Genomic DNA, 15,578 nt, shown 5'->3' on the forward strand with positions numbered 1-15,578 from the left:
CCTCTAGGTTCGTGACTATCTGGTAGACTGCCATCAGCCATCCTAATATACACATACACATATTCACATGCACACACACACGCACACACATTATACTCTGATGATACCACATGGTGTGGGCAATATGTCAGAGCAATGCACAATTTGGCATTTGAACCAGTCACTATTATTGGAAGTATGAAGAAGAAGTGCTGCAGGGAAGATATGTTGTGGATGAGAAACAACTTCAAAACAGTCTCCCTCCCTTGACTCCCTTGAAAGTCGAAGAGGGACAAATATATCCCCAAAGCACTGATTAGTTCATGTTCAGTGCCTCCATTGTACTGTACCTCTATCTTCCTCCTCTGTGTTCTCACCTAAGGCAATGCACGATTCTGTGTTGTACCCCAGAATCAAATAGATTTCTCCTATGACTTATTTTCAACCAACATATTGTCACAGCCGAGGCCGTTGGGAGATTTGCTGTGGCCCAGAGGTATCTGCAAACACTAAAAGAAAACAGAAAAAACTAATCAGAATTACAAAGACAACTAAACCGGCCTTTCAAATGGGAAAACACAGTATTACAAATGCTCAAGGATGACACAAGGATTGTAAAATGTGAAATATCATGCATACACTAACAGGGAAATATTGTAAAAGATATATAGAAGTGGACAGGTATACATTTTAATGTAATTAATGAAACAGACAACAATGATTAGTCAAAATGAAATGAACTAAAACCCTGTCACCTTCAGAGAAATTCCATGTCAAGCATGTCGTTGAATGCCAGAGCACTTACAATATAATTATCAGGGCCAAGTTTCCTAAAAACATATATAAGAATATAATCCTGCGGTGGGTGAAATGTTCTGCCTGTGCAAAAACCTGGGACACCTCCAAACTTTAGTTTGACAAGTGTCCTAAATACACTTAATCATGTACAACATTAATGACATCCTGTTGACAGATATTCCATCATCAAACTGAAAGTTTTTGAAAGTTATTCAAAGGGGCTTGTCTGAAAGTGAACAGATTAGAATAGTTTGCATGCAGTCAGAGGCTCCTGGTGAGCTGATAGGCTCCTCCCTGGAGGAGTTAATAGGACACATCCTCAAATGCACTGAGCTGCACTGCTTCTAACAGCCATTAATTGCAACCAATATAAAAAGCAATTTCATTTTACATTGGGTCCGGCCTCATCTGTTATCCGTGGTACACTTGTGCAGAGTACATAAAGGTAATAGAGGCTTTCAGAGGCTATTCCCTACTTATTATCTAATAATGATGAATGAACATGCCTGCAAGTGACAGCTGTTTGGGTGCTTTGTTTGCAATCAGGTATCTATTTGAAACTTCCCCTGAAATCAGGTCTGTTTGACTTTGAGGAGGTGTAACCAAAACAACTTTACCACATTATGGGTTTCAAAAAATGTTGGAGTAAAGATAAAACAAACACTTCAATAGTAGATAGACATATCCATTACTGAAATGTAAGGCAAACTGAATCCAAAATCCCCATTAGTTTTAAGAGGTCAGTGTTGGGTGACAGCATAGCTGTCATCATTTTTGTTGTACACTGACAAACAGCAACCTTTTCACATTATCCTCACTGAGCTTGCTAATAAAAATATTGTAATATAAAAGGTCTTGACAGGCTCCTCTGTATATGTTTATCTTAGGACATTCCAGGTGCTCTCTACCTCAATAGAAGCTTGAAAGCACCTCCACTATGGCCTACCCCAGACACCAACCCACCTAAAATGTGGAGGAAATGAAAACAATAATTTCATTCTGTTTTTCTAAAACACATGAATCTTTGTCATGTAGCATTACATCTTGTCAGACAGCCACATGCTAATGATAGGGGGAGCTTTACTATCAGTGATGTATAGGAGGTCAAGGGAACATAACAAAGAGCACAGATCACATCACTTATGCAGGTAGAGGGCCACCCACTATAAAGCTTTTTACTCTAAATCTATGGTATTTGCTAAAAACCCAGTCATCCCTTACATGACTGTAAGTACAGTATACCCCAGTGAAAAGCTTTACTTCACAGCTCACTGTCATTTTCGAAGAGAAGTTTTCTTAACGCCATTCTCATTGGCGATGACAGACGAAGGACCTTAAAACAACCGTCTCGTGAAGGGTGGCTTGAAGGAAAACACGTTGACTACTCACTGGCCTTTATTATTTCCACCTTGCTTTATCCTGGCACACTTGCTCCACTGCACGGCTAAAAGACAATTAATCCTAATAATCAGGGCCCTCAGCATCATTGCTCATTCTGGCAGGCCGCTTTTTCCATAGGGGCACGGAGGGAGGGCCTGAGCCCACGATCTCTGCTGCACAGATGAACCTCTTACAGATGTTGAGAATGCAGCCTGGTTAATCGCTTGGCCATTTCAAAGCCTTCTCAGAAAGGTTCACAGAGATGGGAGAATGAATGAAGGAGTCCTCATGTCATGTCTGCCCAGGATTAGGGTTCTGCTGTGATTAAGCATGAATCACTTTTCTTTCCTTTGTCACCATATTAATCACTTTCGCAATGTTCTATAGAAGTGTACTGTACTGTTTCTATTGAGCTTGTATTCTATCAACTTCAGACAGAGTGTCAAGTGTCTGTGTGCGGCGGGTAGGACGGAGTCAGGCGCAGGACACAGAACTGAGTAAAAACGTACTTTACTCGAAATAAATCACAAACAAATTCCATACAGGGAAAACAATCCAGCTCGACATAAAAGAGTGACCACTTAACAAAGAACAAACACGCACAAAACCATGTGGGAACCAGAGGGTTAAATAGGGAATAAAATATAACGTAATGGAAACCAGGTGTGTACAATCAAGACAAAACACATAGAAAAAGAAACGTAGATCGGTGGCGGCTAGAAAGCCGGTGACGTCGACCGCTGAACGCCGCCCGAACAAGGAGAGGCACCAACTTCGGCGGAAGTCGTGACAGTAACCCCCCCCCCGACGCGCGGCTGGAGCAGCGTGCCGACACCGGCCTCAGGGACGACCCGGAGGACGAGGTGCTGGACAATCCGGGTGGAGACGGTGAAATTCCTGCAGTAAGGAAGGGTCCAGGATGTCCTCCACCGGCACCCAGCATCTCTCCTCCGGACCGTACCCCTCCCACTCCACGCGGTACTGAAGGACCCTCGCCCGACGCCTTGAGTCCATGATGGCTCGCACAGTATACGCCGGGGCCCCCTCGATGTCTAGAGGAGGCGGAGGAACCTCCCGCACCTCAGACTGCTGGAGCGGACCAGCCATCACCGGCCTGAGGAGAGACACATGGAACGAGGGGCTAATACGGTAATCAGGGGGGAGCTGTAACCTATAACAAACCTCGTTCAGTCTCCTCAGGACTTTAAATGGCCCCACAAACCGCGGACCCAGCTTCCGGCAGGGCAGGCGAAGGGGTAGGTTTCGGGTCGAGAGCCAGACCCGGTCCCCCGGTGCATACACCGGGGCCTCACTGCGGTGGCGGTCGGCGCTCGCCTTCTGCCGCCTGATGGCCCGTTGCAGGCGCACATGGGCAGCATCCCATGTCTCCTCCGAGCGCCAAAACCATTCATCCACTGCAGGTGCCTCGATCTGGCTCTGATGCCACGGTGCCAGGACTGGCTGATAACCTAGTACACACTGAAAAGGAGATAGGTTAGTGGAGGAGTGGCGGACACGCTCTCGTGTCCCGAGGGAGCCGGGTGGACGGTCGCCAGGTAGAGCTCCAACTGAAGCAGGAACCCCTGGCACCCGGCAGCCGTCCCATCATATACCCTCGGGAGCGAGAGCCGAATCCCACTGGGTCCAGGTGACGGAGGAGTGGACACTGGTGTGGGTTGTGGTGAAGTGGATGGAGGTGTGGGAAAACCCCCTCTCTCCCATCGCTGCATGGTGTGCAGCACGCGATCCATGGCTGTGCCAAGATTTTGGAGCATCGTCGCGTGCTGCTGGACACGTTCCTCCAGAGGTAACAGAGGACTGGGTGTACCTGCTGACTCCATATCTGGGTGCGTGTTTCTGTCAAGTGTCTGTGTGCAGTGGGTAGGACGGAGGCAGGCGCAGGACACAGAACTGAGTAAAAATGTACTTTAAATAAATCACAAACAACAAATAAATCACAAACAAATTCCATACAGGGAAAACAATCCAGCTTGACACAAAACAGCAACCACTTAACAAAGAACAAACACGCACAAAACCATGTGGGAACCAGAGGGTTAAATAGGGAATAAAATATAACGTAATGGAAACCAGGTGTGTACAATCAAGACAAAACACATAGAAAAAGAAACGTAGATCGGTGGCGGCTAGAAAGCCGGTGACGTCGACCGCTGAACGCCGCCCGAACAAGGAGAGGCACCAACTTCGGCGGAAGTCGTGACACAGAGGGGATGATTGCATGGCATGTATTTTCTAAAGCCCAAATGTTGACATTTCTGTTCCTTCCTGTGGCGTCCCAGGGCATAGTGACAGACAGCATTCCACTAAAACCAAATGGTTGTGGTACAGTCACAGTATTTGAAATATCAGCATGGGAACCTAATCCTCTCCAATTTGAGTCCAAATGTTCAGGCAAATGTTACAGGCCCAGTCTGTGTGTGTGTGTGTCAGCTGAGGGAGTGGTATGACAGTACTGTAGGAGACAGGAGGCCCAGGCAAACAAGCAGATGCTATGGGGCTGCTTGGAAGAAGAAAATAATCATCATAGTGCAGCAATTATGAGAGTTGAGAATTCAGTAAAGCGGAGCACAGTGTGTTCTCCCAGCATCTCAGCAGCACTCACGGCATCCCACACAACAAGCTCATTAGGCCAGGGTACACATTCACTCTGATTTGGGTTTGAGGAATTAATGCAACGGCACCTGGACTCCCAGAGTCATCCATTCTGGCACATGCTACGTATACAGCCAGCCTCGCTGAGGTTATGCATTATCTTCTTTAAAAGGATGAAATGTGGCCACCCCTGTTCAGTTCTAAGCAACACCTCTCTTTTTTCCTGAGTGCTATGTGAGGGGCAGGCATATTAATCACACTCACAGCCACTAATGCTAACAATCAGTCAATGCAGTTGGCCAGGCTCTCCATCTCTAGTGACAGGAGGTTTGTCCTGAGGCCTGCTGATTCGTCCTGCTACTCTGCCTGTAGGACAAAACACACACAACAGAACAACCTCGCTCTCTTTGTTTATCAATGCCACTCAATCTTATGGAGATTCTTTTTTTTTTTTTTTTAAATGTGATGTTGAATTGTGGAATATCCTGTTTCCGGTACCTTTCTCTAAAACCAAACAACGAAAATAACTAGTTATGACTTAGGTTACAGTCTGTTAATAAATAATGTATACTGTAATAAGTGTGCACTAACAAGTAACATCCAATTGTTTTATTTTGATGGCATTCAATTATGTAAATGCATGCATCCTCAGACAAATTTGTTGATAATCTGAATAATTATTACAAACGCGTCAGCTGTATTGACATTATAGTGAAATGGAATCTGAGGATTCTATTCAGCTAATATACAGTTTTTATTCAAAGGGGTAACCCACATTTAAGTATTTATGCAGTGCGCAGTATATACAGTTGAAGTAGGAAGTTTACATACACTTAGGTTGGAGTCATTAAAACTCGTTTTTCAACCACTCCACAAATTTCTTGTTAGCAAACTATAGTTCTGGCAAGTTGGTTAGGACATCTACTTTGTGCATAACACAACTAATTTTTCCAACAATTGTTAACAGACAGATTATTTCACTTATAATTCACTGTATCACAATTCCAGTGGGTCAGAAGTTTACATACACTAAGTTGACTGTGCCTTTAAACAGCTTGGAAAATTCCAGAAAAGGATGTCATGGCTTTAGAAGCTTCTGATAGGCTAATTGACATAATTTGAGTCAGTTGGAGGTGTACCTGTGGATGTATTTCAAGGCCGACCTTCAAACTCAGTGCCTCTTTGCTTGACATCATGGGAAAATCAAAAGACATCAGCCAAGACCTCAGAAAACAATGTAGACCTCCACAAGTCTGGTTCATCCTTGGGAGTAATTTCCAAACGCCTGAAGGTACCACATTCATCTGTACAAACAATAGTATGCAAGTATAAACACCATGGGACCACACAGCTGTCATACCGCTCAGGAAGTTGACGCGTTCTGTCTCCTAGAGATGAACGTACTTTGGTGCCAAAAGTGCAAATCAATCCCAGAACAACAGCAAAGGACCTTGTGAAGATGCTGGAGGAAACAGGTACAAAAGTATCTATATCCTCAGTAAAACGAGTCCTATATCAACATAACCTGAAAGGCCGCTCAGCAAGGAAGAAGCCACTGCTCCAAAACCGCCATAAAAAAAAACAGACTACGGTTTGCAACTGCACATGGGAACCAAGATGGTACTTTTTGGAGAAATGTCCTTTGGTCTGATGTAACAAAAATAGAACTGTTTGGCGATAATGACCATTGTTATGTTTGGAGGAAAAAGGGGGAGGCTTGCAAGCCGAAGAACACCACCCCAACCGTGAAGGACAAGTTAAAGCTTAGTCGCAAATGGGTCTTCCAAATGGACAATGACCCCAACCATACTTCCAAAGTTGTGACAAAATGGCTTAAGGACCACAAAGTCAAGGTATTGGAGAGGCCATAACAAAGCCCTGACCTCAGTCCTATTGAAAATTTGTGGGCAGAACTGAAAAAGTGTGTGCGAGCAAGGAGGCCTACAAACCTGACTCAGGTACCCCAGCTCTCTCAGGAGGAATGGGACAAAATTACCCCAACTTATTGTGGGAAGCTTGTGGAAGGCTACCCGAAACATTTGACCCAAGTTAAACAATTTAAAGTCAATGCTACCAAATACTAATTGAGTGTATATAAACTTCTGACCCACTGGGAATGTTATGAAAGAAATAAAAGCTGAAATAAATCATTCTCTCTACTATTATTCTGACATTTTACATTCTTAAAATAAAGTGCTGATCCTAACTGACCTAAGACCGGGAATTTTTACTAGGATTAAATGTCAGGAATTGTGAAAAACTGAGTTTAAATGTATTTGGCTAAGGTGTATGTAAACTTCCGACTTCAACTGTACATGTTCCAAACCCACTTTACTACTAGACTAATGTGCTATAACAAACATTAAAGAAATGTATTCTACTTAAATCTGTAAAAAGAACATTATCACAAAACAAACAGCTGGTTGGTTCAACTGAGAGGAAACTGCATACTGAGCAGGACTGATCCCATCTGACTATCATTCACCAGTTGCATGAGGCAGAACTGGCATGTTTAGGTTTCTACGAGAGGAAGATGGCTTACCTTGACAGCTTAGTGCTGACAACTGTAACAGTGACACAAATTATACCAAATCTGAACAACAGGGAATTTAATTCTGAAAGCTGAGGCCCTCCAAAAATTGACACATTTATGAACGTGGTGTGTGCAGTAATGGATGAATGACCATTTATTTTCCTTAGCTTAAAACTGAATGCTAATTATTGGGCTTCACATAGCATAAAACGTACAGCTGTGGGGACTGTCAGAGCTCCATGGGCTGTTGAGCTTGTGTGCATTTTGACAGTGGTTGAATTTTCTATCCCTTGCTTCCCTGAGAACCACCTACAGAGTATACACAATGATATCCTGCCAACCTAAGACATTGTAGTGGCTTTTTACTTGAATACAATTGTAGCATAATACTGTACATCACATGATTGACTATATGGGCCCCATTCAATCATATCTAGACAAAAAGGTTTCCAGAAAAGTTGAAAATAACATTTATCTTGTGCAGAAAGAAAGCATCTTTTAATTTCATAATGTCGTTTTTTGACTTGTGCTAGTGACCTGGTTGTCAGATTTGATAGAACATGTCTCAAGGTGGACGTATACAGCAGTGGCGGTTGGTGCCGTTTAAGATGAGGGAGGACAGTCTTTTTTTTATGAGCAAATCCTTAGTTCTATTACAGCATATTGGATGACAGTCATTCAAATTCCATTCAGACAGCTCAATGTAACATGGATAGGTTTAGGCTACTTACTACATGATACTCAAATTTTCCCTATACCCATCATGAAGTTGCTACAACCTAGCCTATTAATGAAAGTTTACAACGTAGGTGCACAGGTCGAGAGAAATCTGAGTAATCAAGGTGACAGACATTGACACATTCAATACCGCCTTGCACAATCTTGCCTGCATCTAGCTGATCTAGGGTGTAATCATTAGTGCAACAGTTGCAAACAAGAGTTTCTATTGGACATATTCAGGTATGTTTATTCTCGTTCCATTTTCTTCCGTTTAAGAAATGTTTTTCAACAGAATAGGCGGAATGAATACACCCCTGATCAAACGCAAACACAGTTCACTTTCATAGCAGCCAGAAAGTATAATTCCTTCTTGCATCTACGCGCACTCCTCTTCTCACCTTTTCCCTTCGCTTGTGAACTTCAGTGCACAATACATTAGCTGTCTGTGACCAGGTGAAAAGACCTTTCAAAGCCAAACCCTCATATCATAACCGCTGCACACAGCCTACATCGTTTTCACCATATTAGCTAACGTAAAGTCAACACTATTGCTACTAGAACTAACACGTTAGTAAACCTGTTACAATCATGTAGTAAAGTGTACAGTTAGCAAGCAGTTTATCAGTTACATTGGTGGGCCCCGGTGGCAATAAATCAATATAATCAAAAGTTTATCTTGACTTTGAAGAGTTCCAGTGTTGGATAGCCATAGCCAGCTAGGTAACATAGCCTCCCTCTATGTTTCAGCCGGGTGTTTGAGTAGGCTAAACTAGTTAGCTAGCTGCAAAAATATGAAATATAGCTAGCTCTCTCTCTCTCCCCCCCTCTTGCTTCTCCTTCATTTTTGAAGAGATGAATTTCTTAAAAACTGTTCAACTATTGTCTTTCTCTCTCTTTGAATCAACTACTCACCACATGTTATGCACTGCAGTGCTAGCTAGCTGTAGCTTATGCTTTCGGTACTGGATTAATTCTCTGATCCTTTAATTGGATGGACAACATGTACGTTTTTGCTGCAAGAGCGCTGATAAGTTGGAGGACGTCCTCCGGAAGTTGTCATAATTACTGTGTCTATGGAAGGGAAAGGGGGTGAGACCCACGGGCCTCCTAGGTTTTAGTATTGAAGTCAATGTACCCAGAGGAGGATGGAAACTAGCTGTCCTCCGGCTACACCATGGTGCTACCCTACAGAGTGCTAGAGGCTAACGTATACCTTCATTGCAAAACAGTGTGTTTTAATACATTTTTTGGTGACGTAAATATATTTAGTATAGTTTAATCTAAAAATGATAACTTTTTAATGTTTCACTATTTTTATTTTTATGAAATTCACTGAGGATAGTCCTCCCCTTCCTCCGCTGACGAGCCTCCACAAGTATACAGTATATGGAAAGTGAGAGAATTGGTCTGAAGGAAATGCATAGAGGTTGGAAGATAACACAAGTAAAATTTCCCAGGTTGGTCAAACATGAGATTCCGAACATGAAGGCTAAACTCAGCTTTAACTCAACACAATGGGATCAGCCAGATGGCAAAGTCAGCCCCCTCACAAGACTGCACTGTCTGCTGCTGACAACAGCTGCATGCTATGTTCCACACTGCTGTATATTATCATATATCATTTAAAGCACTGCTATTTGTTAATGAAAACGTTTCTTTACACTGCATATTGATTGTGAGCCAGATTGCTTACTCTTGGGAATAAACTTCACAGAGCAGCATGGCGTCAATTTTGATTACTTTATTTTTGAAGAATTCCAGATGCTCCGACGTGTGACTCAGTCTCCACACAGGGGGATAGTGGAAATAAGGTTGAGAGAAGCCCCAAATATTTGCATTTGGAAGCAATTACTATCCTACACCAGCATAAATATCAGCTTTCACCCTACTCCCAACACTGTTACAGATTTAGCACCTATAGAACATTTCTTATCATGCCTGTGTAAGGCAACCCCATTCTAGCCATTACCTCTTGTTTTTTAGGTGCAGGACTCAAACCCGGTGTTAACGTTTGGCATGGAAAGTAAGCTGAGTAATATGTTTTGGCCAATGGAGGATTTAACACAATCTTAACCGTAATCAGGATGGTTAACATTTAAGCAGTTCCAAATTACTGGCCACTAGGGGCAACAGTGAGCGCTGTTACCTTCAAACTGGTTTCAGTTTTGTATTATGGACTGGGATGGTGAATGGGCAGAAACATCTGTCTTTGGTGCCAAAGACAGCATGTTCGAGTCTAGCAATAGAATGTTGTTTCTGATATTTTTTGTTTTAAGCCTCTCCAAAATCTTAACCCTTACCATAACAATATGGAGTTAATGCCTAATCTTAAGATTTCGGACTTAATGCCTACACTTAACCCTAAGCTTAAAAAAATCAGAGTTAATGCCTAAACTTAACCTTAAAGATTCCGAAATTTGACGTTTGGAACAACTTGACATTTGAGAAACATGGATGAACGTCTAATTCTGATGTGAGACCTTGATGGTTTATTTATTGGGGAAATGTATGATCAAACCTCCAGAATGTTGGGCTGACATCACTTCTATGTTATTGTTACAGTAATGCAATAAACAAATGGCATTCAATTCCAACTTTAACATACCATTGACTTGCCTTTGAGGATACATTTCCTTTAGCAGCATTTGAAGTTCAGTATAACTGCCCAATTCCCCCAAGAGTTACACACTATTGATCATGTATAGTTAACTTCCGTTGTGCCACACTTGCAGAGTCAAAGTGCACAACACGGAGATGTTAGGGGTAAAAAATAAAAGGAAGAATAGGGGAAATGTAAAACATTGAGAATGTAGCTCAGCATGCATGGTTGAAACTCACATGGGTGAGTTTGTAGCCCCAGGGAGAGCTAACACTGAAATGCTCTTTGACCATGAAATGGCCCTGCCGGTAATGGTGGTTAATGGCTGCGTGGTGCAGCGGTGCTGGGGCTAGGCAGGGGGTAGGCAGGGGGTAGGCAGGGGGGAGACTGACTCAGGGGGATTCTGTCTGGTCTTGTAGGGTTTCTGTACAGTTCAGGGATGAGATGAGGGAAGTCAGGCCAGTGATGATAGCATCTTATTGATGTTATAATTGCCAACTCACTGTCATGTGCAATGATCAATGGATCTAAGACACAGTGGTGGAGACTAGCAAGAAGACAGCACCACTAGAACATTTTGATATGTAGGCTATTCTTTGTACTTTGTCTCTTTCTCTGCATTATCTGTACACAGGCACTCCTCAAGGTTTGTCAATGTGTTGGTTGGGGAAAGGGTTGCCATGTTATGGTAACTTAAAAAAAAAATATATCCCAAGAGAACAGTATACAACATGTATAGATGTATGTAACATGCTCCTCAACGTAGGTCCAACATACTTTCTCTACACGTCTTAATGTTGTGTCAAAAAGTTATATGTTGGACCACACTGGTGTATTTGGGCAGTAACTTTGTAATACACTTACATCAAGCCTAGTCTGTTTGGACTGACCTTTACAGATGAGTCATTAAATTAAATCAAATCATGCTTGTTGAGTACAGTACACTTTGTCCTATGATTCCTCAACCAGACCACTGATCCAATGTTGATAGGACTAATTGCTGGCTTAGAGTTTAAATGCTTCTGACTGACACATTGCCCTAATCATTGCAAGGTCCCAGTATCTTATCCTCCAGCTAAATTCTGGAAAGGGCAAAACATTGGGTAAAATGTGGGTATCAGCCCTTCCACAAGACATGGACATGTTAGATGTCAAAGGTGACCAAATCAGGCCTCTTTGGGATCACCATCTAGCTGTATAGCATGTGACAGAGAAGTGGTATCACATGTTTTGTTGGCAAGTGTCCATATCTAAAGGTCATTTGTAGGATAGGGAAAACATGGTTAGACGAGTCACTTTTCAACTTTCACCACGGTTTCAAGGAACAAAATGTTTAGCCTACAGTCCTTAAAATGCCTTTTCCGAATAATCTGTAACTTCTGACTGAGTCTGCCTGCAATAATAGTCTATTTCACTGGGTAGAATTTCCCAGGTAGATCAGAAGCTGTTCATGTGTACACACACACACACACACACACACACACACACACACACACACACACACACACACACACACACACACACACACACACACACACACTAGGCGGTATACCAGGGTATTTTGAAATACCCACGGGAAAGTGGCCTAATACCGTAGTTTTTTCATAAATTTGAACAAATAAAATACAAATATAGAAATACCCGCAGTCATCTTGTGCACTATGTTAGTAGATAAAGCAGAACTTGTTCTTCATTTCGCCTGGTGCATTATTTTTTCAGTTTGACCACACAATCATCTAAAACATAACCCTAAGGTTAGGGAAACTGATTGTAGAGTGGATCCTATTTAATCAGGCCTGGCGATGAGTTGTGATAAGGGATTGACTTATCTGCTGTGATGGAGACAACGCAGAGGAAAGATGGAGACAACTAAAGGATAAGCTGTAAACCTATTCTGACAAACCTCTAGTGGAGACAATGACAAGTGAAATATGGGGTCAACTATCAGTCATTCATCAATGAGCTACTCCTGTCTCGATTTGAATTTTGAGCACTTGGCAGTATTAACCTTCCTAACCCCAAGTTGCAGACTAGGACAGCTTTGCAATGCCAAGCACTGACAGCCCAAGTTTTAAAGTAGCTGTTGTGTATCACTTTAATAAATGCTATCAGTCACATAAAGCCATGGATAAAGGCCACTTAAGTGATAACACACATTCCTAAAGCACTTCATAAAAGTCAAATCCTATCACTAGCCCCAATGAGAACATTGAACACCTAATATTAAGTGGCCTTTCACTTAGATTTAAAGACTAGGGAAGATCCTGCCCTGTCGTTGTCTGACTCCATTGTGGCTTGTCCTCCAATGTAAACCACAACAGCATTATTTTGGGATATCCTCTTTCTGAGAGTAACTCCCCAAAGAGGTGCTGTCAAATTGCTCAGACACGCATGTTAGTCATGTACATCCCTAAACAACAGAGAACATAGTGGCACAGGAGAGGCTTTCCACTCCAACAGCTAGATAAACCAAGTGGAGATCAGTTCAGATCGCAGGCCCTGGTATTGCAACAGGCAGCTCATGGCCATCTGATATAAGCCTTTGATTCATATAAGTGGGTGGAACAATGTGACCTTCATGCAAGGATGTTACCTCTGTGACCTTTCCTGACCTGAAAGTCTCTGTGTCTAGAGCAATTTTGTGTATACACTAGATGACTGACAAGGGGGCTCTGTTTTGAAGCCACTGCACCTCCATCTTGGCACTCCCCAACCTTTAAGAAAATATATTTAGGAAGCTATAGAAATGCATTTATTAACGTCTACACATGTTTTTGCCACATTTATACTATTACATTAATGCAAACTTTAAAATTATATTGTGAGCTAAACATAAAAATACAAATGACAAAATATACAAATATACAGAATTCCTGAAATCCTCAACCCTCCCAAAAAAGACTTAGATTTTATGTACGTTTTTCAAACGAGATAGTAAGTTGTTCGAACAAGATACTAATGTCATTCGAACAACTTATTATCTTGTTCAGAAAATGTAATGGTTCTTTGTCTAATTAAGCCTCATTTGTTATTCAGCGCCAGGTGTCAGATGTGCTTGTCAGACCGTTGTTGCAGCCATTCATTCTCTGATTCCACCCAGTGATATGATTATTAATTTACAGTTATTTCATAGCCTAAAGCAGGGCTGCTTTTGAATGCTAGAGCATGTAAGTGGGCTAACATGAGCTCATGATTTTTCCAATTTTACTTCAGATTCTGATGTTTATCCACATTTCTCAAATGGTCAAATTTAGACGTTTCTAAGTGTTTTTGACACCATGGGTTGCTCATCCTGCTCAGCAACTAGACCAATCACTAGAAATATATTTTTATTTCTGCATTTGAAAAGGTCCTGAGATCGTCAATATATGCCTTCCTTGGCGCTCTCCAAAATAAAGATTGCCGAGCACCAGGCATGAACTCGCGATGTTTGAAGTCAAAGCACACTGCTCAGACCACTGCGCTACAGCAGTTCGCAATAATCCAGCAAGCTGTGAGAATACTTGATGATACTTATAGTATGAGGTTGGTTGGTTTGCAGACATAAGCAACATAAGCGGTCACTTAAGGGGTCTACAGACAATTCGCAAACAGAGGCGATGGAGTGTAGCGCAGTGTCGGAACGTCATTTTTCGTCACAAAAGGGGTGGCTCCTTGTAATATGCTCCGTCAACCTACACTGTTTTTTCCTACCTGGAAATTGAGACCCGAAGTATCATTCCTTGCGAAGACTGAAGGGCAGTATTGAGTGAGTTTTGCAACGGAAGTCCCGCCTCTGTGTCTACATCACATATTTTCCAGTATCCCTTCTGGTATAAACACAGAAGAGATGAACGTTCTGCTACTTCGCTTCTACTACTTCCAAGTTTCCTTTTTTGTGCTTTTTATTTCGAGATTGGCTAAGCGCAATTACGTCCATGTCCTGTTTGGAGGAGTGTCTGTGCAAGCTGGTGAGACAATACGGGAATCTTTACAACACAGTTGTATTCAGACAAGCAAGAAAAAGACAACAGCTGGAGGAAGATTTGAACACTGATAGTGATATCAAAAAAACATGGTGAAAGATTCGGGACTGGCAGGTTCGCAATCTGAAACGGGTGAAGGAAATTAGTGGGGCTGCCACTGGTGTGTGTCTCAGACAACTGGATTGGCTTCGTGTTCACGTAGGCTGTCATTGGCCGTCATTGTAAATAAGAATTTGTTCTTAACTGAAACATTGTAAGACAGACACGAATATGCCAGATACGGTATGCACTCGTCATGCAGCCGAGTCCTTTTGTACAGTCAGTGTGTGTGTTTGTGATCGTATGTTTAGCAGACCTAGTTAGAACTTGTTAAATCAGCTCTTTTCTGGATGCTAGAAATTGTGAGTGGGAAAGAACCAGTGTCTGTGTTATCATAATGATTAACAGGGCTAGTTCAAACATCAGAAACAGACAGTGTGTTGTGTGTGTTAATTAGATTGAGATGTTTATAAAATCAGTTATTTTGGGTAAAAGAAGCCCATGGAGATGTTTTAAGATGGCTTGCATTGTATTCTAATGTGTTTGCCATCTGCTTGTAGGTGTTGGAGGGGGGTGGTGTTTTGGACAGTCCATATGTATATACTATATTCTACTGTATTTTAGTCAATGCTACTCAGACATTGCTTAAACTAATATGTATGTATTTGTTCATTCCATTATTTTACTTTTAGATGTGTGTGTATTGTTGTGAATTGTTAGATACTACTGAACCTTTGGAGCTAGGAACACAAGCATTTCGCTACACCTGCAATAACATCTGCTAAATATGTGTATGTGACCAATAACATTTGATTTGATTTGAGAAGGAGCAGAGCCCTGAGAACCCATCTACAGGTGGTTCATCAACCCTTGATTCATCATCTCCTTGGCCTGGTTCATCACCTCTCCGCCCTTCTCACCAACACCCAACCCACCATCCAGGAGCACCCGT

This window comes from Salmo salar, chromosome 10, assembly GCF_965601325.2.
Source record: "Salmo salar chromosome 10, fSalSal1, whole genome shotgun sequence".
Taxonomy (NCBI): Eukaryota; Metazoa; Chordata; class Actinopteri; order Salmoniformes; family Salmonidae; genus Salmo; species Salmo salar.